Genomic DNA, 11191 nt, shown 5'->3' on the forward strand with positions numbered 1-11191 from the left:
ACTTCAATTCTATTCAGCTCATCAGAACTCCCACTTCTCGCCTTTTCCCATGTTTTCCTCCTTTTTTCCTCTCAACTCGTAATACTTGTGGAGTTCTATATTATATATGACGTGTCTAATCGAACGTAACTCACGCGGAAGTGGGTCTGAATTTGAGCCGGAAGTGTCAACCTAGTTTTTCCTTACTACATATTCTGATTGCGAAGTGAACACGAATGCAATAAATGAGGATTTCATAGAAAGGAGAAAAAAACAAATTATTTGAAATAACCATTATTTAGTGTTAGTTGGCAATTTTCAATTCGATGAATTTGTTTCATTTCAAGAGATTAAATATGTCTCAAAACGGAATGATTAATGTTCACACTTAGGGATGAATCCGATGTTTTCAACGGCCGATTAATCGATTTTCGATTCTTTTTTCCAAAAATTTATATTTTTGACCAAACTACCAAAAGTTTTTTTTTCGAATAATACTGTTGATTGATTGAAAATTAAAAAAATAATAATTTATCTGCGATCCGAAATAGTTATTTTCTACAGTATGTACGTTATAAATGGGAAGTGGACCAGTCCAATCGTCTATTGTTTTTTAGGTTAGTCTATCGGCTACAATAATTATCAATAATTTTATATATAGCAATCAACAATTACTTAATATTCTATATATTTTTCAATTAATCAACAACCCTGTTTCGAGATTCAAAATTTGATTCTCCAGAAGTACTTCTCATTGAAACAAGCTCCTCGGGTTGTATTTTTTTAAATAACATATTTGCAATAAAAATGAGATAAAAAAAATACTTTTAAAAATTTGCTTCTTTTCTGTGTAATGAAAAAAAACACTGATTTTTAATAATAATCGATGTTTTTTTTAGAAAAATCGATTTACAACATCGATGTTCTTCAAAACATCGTCAATCCCTATTCACACTAGAATCTTAATATTGATCTGGAAACTTCCAACTAAACAATGCTTGCTCCAAGAAGAAAATATCCCAATCAAATTACATTTTTTCATCAGTGGTCCGCAATGATTGGACTGGAGATTTGTCTATTGAGATTGAATATTCAGCTACAATACCCCAAGACCTTCAAAATTATCGGATATTTCCCAAGTGTCTTGTTGCATAGCAACGAGGGGGATCAGTTTTGCAGATTAATTAATCCCGAGCGCGCAGCGCGAGGGATTTTACTTTAAAACTGATCCCGATCGTTGACATGCAGGAAAACTTGAGGGAAATATCCGATGAATTTTGAAGTTCGAGGGGTATTTGCAGCCGGGGAAATTATCAGTGTGAAACGCACTCTGATTGGTCAAAATCAGAATTGAGGAAATTGTCAAAGAAATTTCCGAAAGACATTTTGAGTGAGATCATTACAGAGAAAACAACACGGGTGGACTGTCTGCAATTACGCATTTCCCTCTCTGGAAATGGAGGGGAACCAATCAAAACTAGATGAAATGGGCTATTTATTCAACGGGGCAAAAGTCTAATTAGACCTTTGAGATGCTAAGAGAAGCACTGAGCCTTCAAGAGTGCAACTTCATAGTCTCTGGATCTCCATTGCTCCGTTACGTTCTTCACTTTCTTACTCCCTTCTCCCTCAATTCTCTCATTCTTTACGGTTTTTTGTTTGCGTCTGTTGGAGAAAGATTCCCCTAGTTTACTCTCCCTTCATTTTTACTTGTCTCTGGGTAAATTAACTCACATTTCGATAAGTTTGTTACATTATTAAAATGAAAACGTGACATTTTCAGTGATTCTAATTAGAAAATGATCAAAAGCATGGGAGATGGGTTACATTTTTATTCATTTAGTGTTGAGCTTTAAGAGTGGGTCTTTAAGAATTGAAGGCAGTTTTTTTCTTTCATTTGGAAGCATTTTTTTGACGTAGAATTATCCGAAAATTCGCCCACAGAGGGGAAAAAGTAATTTGCAAAATCACAGAAATCATTCGAGAAAGCCACCCGATTGAGGAGCGACCACCGCCTCGATAAATTGGAGATGATAAAATGTATCATAAAACCCCACGTAAAAATAAAATACCTAATGAAACCATCTTTCCACGGAAATTATGTTTCCACCATTCAATTCTGAACTAATCAATACGTTTTGTTCTTCTCACTGACCGAATCCCTTGAGATTGACATTTCATATCATCACGTAGCGAGAGACAGGCTTACTGTATCCATTCCCGTTATCTCATTAATGAAGCCGCAATCACAATCATGATAGCATTACCTGACTTCGAGAGCCATAGCCATCAGTCTGCTTCCCAAATGTCGTGTAATTGCATATGATTAATGAGGGGAACCAAACTGTCGTTTCAGTCATGCACAAATTATGACACGAAACGCAATCGCAATTTCCATTGAAATTCCCTTAATTCTTTCTCATTGATACTGTTATCACAAATTCTGTTAACTCACCAAGGGACAATATATTAATGTAGAAGTTCCACATTAGCCATCTTGCCCATAGAAACATATTATTCTCCAGACAAAAATTCCAACAATCCACCAACACAAATCATGAAAATTTTATCACAATTTGAAAAAAAAACTGAAAAGATTTATAGTAAACTGGGAAAACGTAAATATTTACACACATCTGTGAATTACATATTCCAGCATTAAGGGGATACGTCGGTGAAAATGCAAAGTTAAAAGTTTGTGATATATGACGGGAATGTGGGAATAACTAGGGAAAATCGGGGACCTGATCGATTATACCCCGTATAACCACGAGGAAATACATTTTTTCCTGTTGTTACCTTCAAAATGCTTTTTGCGCCGTACTTTTCATACGATTTTAGCTTTTTTTTAAATGTTCGTTACACTTCAAAGACTAAAGTTAAACATCCTTTTTACTTTATTCGCAATAGATCATGAATAAATGAATTTTTAATTTCATAAATTTGACTCTACTCTAGAGACGCGAAAAATTTATGAAATTCAAAATTCACTTATGCATGATCTATTGCGAAGAAAGTAAAAGGAATGCTTAACTTTATTCTTTGGAGTGTAATGAACATTTAAAAAAAGGTAAGGAACATTTTGAATGTAAAAACAGAAAAAAACGAACTTTTTCATGGTTATACCGGGCAAAATCGATCAGGTCCGCGATTTTACGTAGTTATTCCCATATTCCGTCATATATCACACATTTTTCAATGGGTCTCGAGGCCCAATGAAAGCTTTTAAAATTTCACCGACATATGCCCTTAATAAGTGATTTTAGGAGAAAATATCAATGATCCGGTCTAGTAAATAAGCAAGTGTTCATCAACAAATATTTCTCAACATTTTCTCCAAAAATCACACATTGGGAATAATTTCATATCTACAGAGAAGTGACGAATTGTCTTATTCACTACTGAACTGAAATGAAATGAACGAACTCGCGTCAAGTAACAAACTGGGGTGGCCCACATTATCCAGTTCGTATCCTATCCCCCTCCACTGGAGCGATCAAAACTAGTGACGCCAGTCATAATTACGCGGGAGCCCGGATGTTGGCTTGTATTTAGTGCTCCACTGCGATACAGGGACACTCAACCACTTCTCGTTCCCATATCTAACCTTGACGTCATGCAATGTCAACCAGCATAACTCCTTCAGAGTCGTAAAATAAAAATAAGAGGAAAAACGCTTCCGGAATGCATGTAACTTTTTTCATCTTCAACTTCCGTTCGTCAATCAAATTTCATTCTTTAAATTGACAACGAATGGAATCGTAGGAGAAAATTGGGCATGATTACGATTCCTTTGGCGCCGCGATTTAACTTATGTTTTCCGTACGATTTTTCCTCAGGATTACGGGAAAAATAATGAAAAAATTCCATCTCCATTATTTCTCCTGAATTATAGATTCTTCACAGAAGACAGAGGTTTATATAGCGTTCCACATCTTGTGCCGTCACCGGATATTGCTGGATATGATTTTGGAGTGGGTATGAAGGGAACCAGGATAATCCCCAATATTAGTTGACAAGACAAATTTACTGGAAAAAATCGGAAGTCCAGACTGAGATTTGAACCCCGGACCTTCCAATTATGTATCAGGTGCCCTCCTAACTTAAGGTAAGGTCACAAGGGTCACAAAAAAGGAGTCACTAAAGTCACGAAGTCACAAGGGTCACTTAAAAAAAAAGGAGTCGCTAAGGTCACGAGGGTCACAAGGGTGACAGTACCTTGGTTGAATGCGTTTTTGACTGAAAATTGTTTGTTGCAAATTTTGTTGACTGATTTTTTGCGATTATTGTTGCAATTTTTTCCGAAAAAAAATCAATCGAAAACATCTCCAACAAAAAAATTTCCATTAAAATTGAGTTTTGTTGTTTTGATATTGTAAATATAATCATTGAATTCAAATGTGGGAATGTGAGTGCGAAAATTGGTACGTCAACTTGTCAAGTACCTATACGAAGCTTTATGGAAATGTTCGTATCTTGAAAAATAAGGATTGAAATGCTTATATCTCAAAAACTAATTGAGAGGAAATTTTTTCTTTATTTTTCCCGCATTCTTGAGGACAAATGGTACGGAAAGTGTATGTCGAATAGCGGCGCCAAAGGAATTGTAATCTTCCCAAAAATTGCCAGATGAGACTATGGGAAAGAATTAATAAATATCAGAAAGTGGAGTGAGAGGGGAGAGGAAAAAAATGAAAATTAGAAGTTAGTATCTTGCACATGGTGCACAGTGATAAAAGAAAACAGGATGGTTGGTGTTTTGTTGCCTTTCCAGTGGAACCGGTGGGCATTGAGTCTCGCACAAAGAAACTCGGGTTTACGGGTGGTATTATCCCTTTTAGACTCGTCGCTACGATTGAGAGACGCAAGTTCCAACGTGGGACTTATGTACAGCGTTGAGTTTACGAGTTTATATCAATCGTAAAGTTGCTTTATTCAATCCTGCCATACAGACAAACTCTTTGAGGGATTTCATTTATTTTGGGAGGTCAATGACCCGTTTCATAATAACTGCTTAAGATCTCACACGTAACCATCCTCAAACTCTATATTCTGAATTTTCTATTTTTTTTGTAGTACTCAAAGTCTGTGGAGGATGTCGATTAGTTTTTCTGAGTTTATAATGTTCTTATTGTGTTTCTGGGGCATAGCGTTCAATTGAAGAGAATTGTTTTTTATAACGACCTTTCTTGTAGAACAGAGTGAGAACCATATAAAGAGTCCCAGCAAAATTACATCTATCTGATTTAGATTTTAAGAACAAAAATTCACATTCCCAGTTAACATTCATTGTCAGCTTCAAAAAAGTTTTTTGTGATTATATCGAAACCTCTCTTGATTCCAAAATAGACGAAAAATGCAAAACCAATATCATTTGAGGTCAAAAGACATTAGTTTTAGTTAAGTGTTCCCTCACTGCCTCCTCATATTATCATAACTAGGGGAGACCGGGGCAAATGAGTCAGCGGGCCAAAATGAGACCCCTGTAAAATTTGAGATTTCAGACGAGTGATTGATTGTTCCACAGTTACTAATGAAATACCCCGTTGTTAGTAGATTTAAAGTTGTATAAAAATAACTAAGATTTCAAAGATTAGAGTCTGGAAAAATTCTAAACGGAAGTTAACAAAAATAGAAGTATTCTGGCAAATTAGCGCTTAATTCTCAGTCTAGTATTATTGATAATAATTCATTAATAAATGCCAAAATAACAAAGTCTTATGAGAAAATCAGCTATTCGAGAAAAAGATTAAAATCTAGAAAAAATCTTGAAAAATTATAAAAAAATAAATAAAAATTCTGTGCCTAATACGAAAATTGGCGTGAGTGTCAAACTTTTGTGATAAATAATTCATATATCTGGATACTCCGAATGTACAGGATGCCTTAATCAAACGAGAAACTACCGTTTAAGAAAATAATTGTATAGAGAATTTGATGGATTCAAAGTTCAACGATTCAAGTTTATGCGAACCATAAACTGGGCGAGGCACAATCCTTGGAACATTTGATCCTTATGGCGTTTGACCCTCGCAAGGCACAACTCTTATCAGGTATGACGCTTGCGACGTTTAATCCTTGAAAAGTATGACCAGGACAAAGTTTGATCCTCGTGAGGTAGAACAAATTTGCAGCCAAAAATTGTTCAAGTGTACAAAAAAATCGAGTTATGATGAACTTACAAAAATTCATAACTATGAAATGAAATATCTGCACAAGACAACAAATTTTCTCATTTCCGTAAAAACTACCATATTGTTTATAATGACGATTAAAGATTGTCTTAGATAGAAGTTCCTTTTTTTGATTCGAAAACTTATTTTTCGTCAGAAGGGCCGGTAAACCGCAATTCTAACCTCGCTTCGCTCGGTTAGATCGCGGTTTACGGGCCTTCTTACGAAAAATTGCATTCATCACACGGTCCAAAAGTATTTTCTGACGAATAAGATTATAGGCCTCGCCTTCGGCTCGAAGCCACATTCGTCAGAAAATACTTTGTGGACCTTGTGATAGAATGGTAGATTATGTCATCAGGCGATAATAGTATATTTCGTAACGAGTGCAAAAAACATTTTTTCACGAGTTACGAACAATATTTTTCATCACAATGTCGCGGAAATTGGACTTTTAGGCACGCGGAGCGTACCGAAAAGTTCACTTTTCGTCACAGCGTGATGAAAAAGTATCATCTGGCGAATGTGGCTTTATAATCCGAGCCGAAGGCGAGGATTATAATCACATTCGCCAGATAATGCTTTCATCGCCGTATGACATATTGTATTTTATGTCGTTGGGCCCGAAAACCGCGATCTAACCGAGTAAAGCGAGGTTAGAATCGCGGTTTATCGGGCCTAATGACATAAATAACTATTCCTACTTATGTGATCTGTTAAACGACGTTACATCGAAAAAAACACTGGACTTATTTGCCTCATTGAAAAACAAAAAAACAAAGGGGCCTCATTTTGTCCTGCTGTCCATTTGCCCCGGAGTCTAATTCGCCCCGGTCTCCCCTACTTATTTTTCAGATAAAAAAAATTTGATCATTTTTTTAGCAAGTTCAACGGGTATCCAATAAAAAAAATGTTGATTCGAGGTAGCAAGCCGTGAAGGCCTTGCATCGATCGTATTTTCTCGGGATGGTGGAGGGATGGAAACGAGGCACCGCTGGGAATTACGCAATCGGCTTGGTGAGATTGTAATGCTATTCGGCAAGTACAGACGGGTCCTGGATAAATCCTCACTCCGCTGCATAAGTATAGAGGGACGCTCATACTTTTCCCTTTTTCCGAAGAATAACGGGCTTGATAACATCACTGGGAAACGTAATTTAATGCATCCCTTTGAGTCCCATTGCATCAACACCCTCTTCGTATGAGCCTTTTATATGGCCTTTGTAGTGTTTATTTGAGTCCTACACTTGAGTGCACTCTTTCGTTTAAATAAAACCATAATTTCGTTGTAGAAACTCCTGTTGAGGGAAGTCCCTGAATGCCAAATATAGCTATTTTATAGAAATTTAATAATGATAATTTTTGAAGGAACCGTTCTTTTTCAATGTTGTTTTACATTTTTTTAAATGAATGTGTAACTAAATACTATTGAAGCAGTCGCCTTGTATTTTCAATTCATTCTCGGTTAAATCTCACGTAAACGCATCAATAGATGTCATGTCATTTCCACTTTTCATGTCCGGAGTACACAAACTTTTTTTAGATGTGGCAATTAATGACGATTCATAGCTTTGAAATTCAATAATTGAATGGAAATATTGTTATTTCCAATTGATCATTCAAGAATGAAAATACTTTTTTATTTTTTCTCTTACGATCATAGAATTTTCAATAATTCGGAGAAATAAAAATAATTGATATTCACGCAATTCTAAAAGATATCACCAATAAAAGAAATCACCAATAAAATCGATAATTCAGATAGAAAATTTGCACTTTAATCATTTTTATTATCTGCTTAAAAATCAATTTTTGACAGTAATTGATGCGACGATTATTATTAGAATGCAGCACTACTGCATAAAATAGTCTATTGAATCATCGAAGATTCCAATTTCCATTGTAACGAAAACCGGAGATTTCCTTTGTGACGCAATTGAACCACACAAATGCAATGCCCCCCATGGTGTCCCGAAGCTATCGCGTCTTCCACCCGCCGAGACTCAATGTTACCATACAAATACGATTTTATCAAGCATCCCCACTGCGAGCTACAGACAATCTCTATCATTACTCTATCATCAACCACAAAATCAACATTGTTACAATCAGCTGAATGTCAACCCCTAAGATATTCATCTCAATATAGTTCAAGGACAAAACCCTTCAGAACACAGTAAAAAATCCAAAGTGCTCAAGTTCATGGTGTGCAGCGTGAAGTATTTTGGTATTAGAATCAAACAAATTTTGGAATAAAATTAAAACCGAGCCCTTCGTTAAAAATGAAAGCGTTATTGACAATTCTATTGACAGTGACAAATTAAAAAATGTTCATTTAACACTATTCAGTGTGAACCGAGAACGGTGTGGACTTTCTGGAACACAGATTTGGTGTCAAAATAACCACCGAATTTTTGACTGTGGAGGAATTGAAACAATTCCAGGCTGGGAATTCTGGTGACTCGCAGACACGGAAACAACGAGAACAATGGCAAGAGTGATGATGGCACTGTTCAACTGCGTTGAATAAGTGGGTGTTAAATCAGATGTAGCATCGCTTAAATGACGAAAAAAGGATGGTTACAATTTATTGCCTAGAAGCTTCTAAGTGAAAAAATGAAGCTTAAAAATGCAACTAATAATCATGCAATGATCCCGTTAGTGAGAAATTAACGCGACAATTGTCCTCAAAAAAGGACAAAATATTCCTGTAAATTAATTAATCATTGCAATGATTAATAAGACCTAATTTGGAAAGTCAATCTATTGAATTCTCTGCTAAGTCGTCCTCCAACAATGTCTAAAAATACCCACTGATAATATTGGTACCACGCACCTTGAGATTCTTATGGAAGATACAGCCTCGAAAAATCTCTGCAAAGCCTCCCAAACCGAAGTGATGAGTATCAACGTACAGTCAGCTGTATGTTTACTCCCCCACTTGAACCAAATTCACACACGAGATTATTCAAGAGACCGACCGATAATTTCTTCGATGCAAATTGTCTGAGGGCAAAATACACATTAACGGCACGCAAGTGCTATTGTCGTCGAGGAAAAAATGGAGACACCAAGCGGGCACAATAAACCACATCCACTGTCACGGTGCTACAAAAAGCTACAGGAATGTTTACCTACGGTGTTAGTTTCTAAAGGAAAATACCAGGGGCGAAGATCCGCCGGCCTTGACGTCGACCCGATGACTGATCCAAGTGGAGAGAGCACGATACGACACAGCCCCCGGGGGCTGGGTCCCACGCATGCGCTTAACCACCCGCCAGCCCAACCCTATTTTCCATTGCTCTGCATCATTCATGAAACACAAACGCGTATTTTCACAATCGAACGTCGAAATGTTTCTATTTCATCACGATTGTTACCTTTTGTTGAACGAAATGCTTCAGTCTTCTGAAGCTGGAGGCAATGACGGGTCCACTTGCAGTGGTACCTTCAATTCATTGTTTCAGTGCATTTGTTGGATCTAGAACGAAAGGGGATGAAGGTGTAGACAGGAGTTTCGAATTGAACGCGTTTCAGGTCTTCTGCTGACGAGGGTTATTTTTTGAGAAGGAGAATTCTGGGAAATGATGAATAATGAGATGGATGTTAAGGCTTAGTAGATGGGGAAGGGGTTGAGTAGTTTAACGACAGTGTGATCAGACATGTCAACATCTCAGAGTTGATGCAAGGAAGGGTGCAAGATAGTCAAGAATTATGGCCAATGTTAGCTGCGAGTTTTATGCACAGGAGAATAAGGCATGTATCAAAATTGAAGAAATGTTTAGAAAGTTACAAGAAAGTAGAGGGTTCAATTCTTCTTCGAACTTCTACTCTTGAATCCAAAATCCAATTCTTTATGGAAATTTACATGCTCATTGCACATTGAAGAATTTAATCATCCTTAAGGATATCCAGGGACTTTAGCTATTTTTCTCTTCAGTGAAATATTTTTCTATTCTTATAGTCGAACATCAGAGCTCAAATGAACCCCATTTGACACTCAGTTTCCGGACATTTTACAATGAGGTTGGAATACTACTCGGAAATTGAGGGTCATCTACGTGAATGGAAATTAACAGTCAAAACTCATTGGGTCATTTCATGCTTATGGACAATCGTCATTTCTTTTTCTGACATTATGGTCAGATTCTCGGCGCGGTAATTACACAGTCCTACAAAATTCCGGCTTTTTTGGCACAGGGATGAGACTGCCACCACTAGAAAGATTTTTGCACGCTGATTTCAAATCCACCGACCAAATGTCATGAAATGACCAAGTTTCTGAAAAAAATTTAAAGCCCTCAAAATGGCCCAAAATTGCTTTTTTAAAAATTTAATTAAAAAATAACGCCTGTGTCTTTTGAGCTAAAAAAAAAAACGAAACGATCAGCAATTATAGTTCTAGATAGGGTAGGGTGGTTTTAATTAAAAGCAGGAAATTATTCATAATAAATTCCATATTTTTTCAGTAAAATTGTATTTATTTTTCAAAAGAATGTCATGGCGGCAATAGCCTGGATTTGCATGGCCACGTGGGATTTCAACCGCTAGATCAAGAGTTATTATTTGTCCATTTCATTTCTTGATTAAAGTGACTCCAACAGCATGGAACCAAATCTAACGCTCGAAGAAAAGATAATTCTCCTTTTTCTCGCCGAGAATCAGTCAAACCTTTGGCACAACAGTTTATGGCGGTGCAATGAGAATAAATCGATCAGAATGATGATTTAAGAGGTTGAAATAAAGACACTCGACGACATCTGGTAATTTATACTATCTTTCTGAATTCAAATACGTTTCACTCATACATCTCATTCCCTGAATTTGTTGAATAGAAATATTTTATGACTTTTTTATATATGTCATGCAAAAGATGTAATTCATTTCGGTACATATTCTCTCCCAGCATGCAAAGTCGTCTGAAGCATTTTAACTCTTAAATCTGGCGATTGAAATGCCACGATTCTTCCAAAAAACGAATGCAATTTCACTGAAAAAATGCGGAATTTATTACGAATAATTGCCTGCTTTTGATTAAA

The 11191-nt window shown here is 36.4% G+C and overlaps 1 protein-coding gene across 1 annotated transcript in view; it reads right to left on the reverse strand.

Moving 5' to 3' along the window:
* Positions 1 to 9337, reverse strand: part of LOC107043336 (liprin-beta-1) — a 100154-nt gene extending 90817 nt beyond the window's left edge. Inside the window, exon 1 of the mRNA XM_015264793.1 lies at positions 8989 to 9337. The gene's annotated coding sequence lies outside the window, so the exon portion shown is untranslated. The remainder of the gene's footprint in view (positions 1 to 8988) is intronic.
* Positions 9338 to 11191: the final 1854 nt, after the last annotated feature.

The sequence above is a fragment of the Diachasma alloeum genome, unplaced genomic scaffold (assembly GCF_001412515.2).
Source record: "Diachasma alloeum isolate Michigan unplaced genomic scaffold, Dall2.0 Dall_scaffold_00179, whole genome shotgun sequence".
Taxonomy (NCBI): domain Eukaryota; kingdom Metazoa; phylum Arthropoda; class Insecta; order Hymenoptera; family Braconidae; genus Diachasma; species Diachasma alloeum.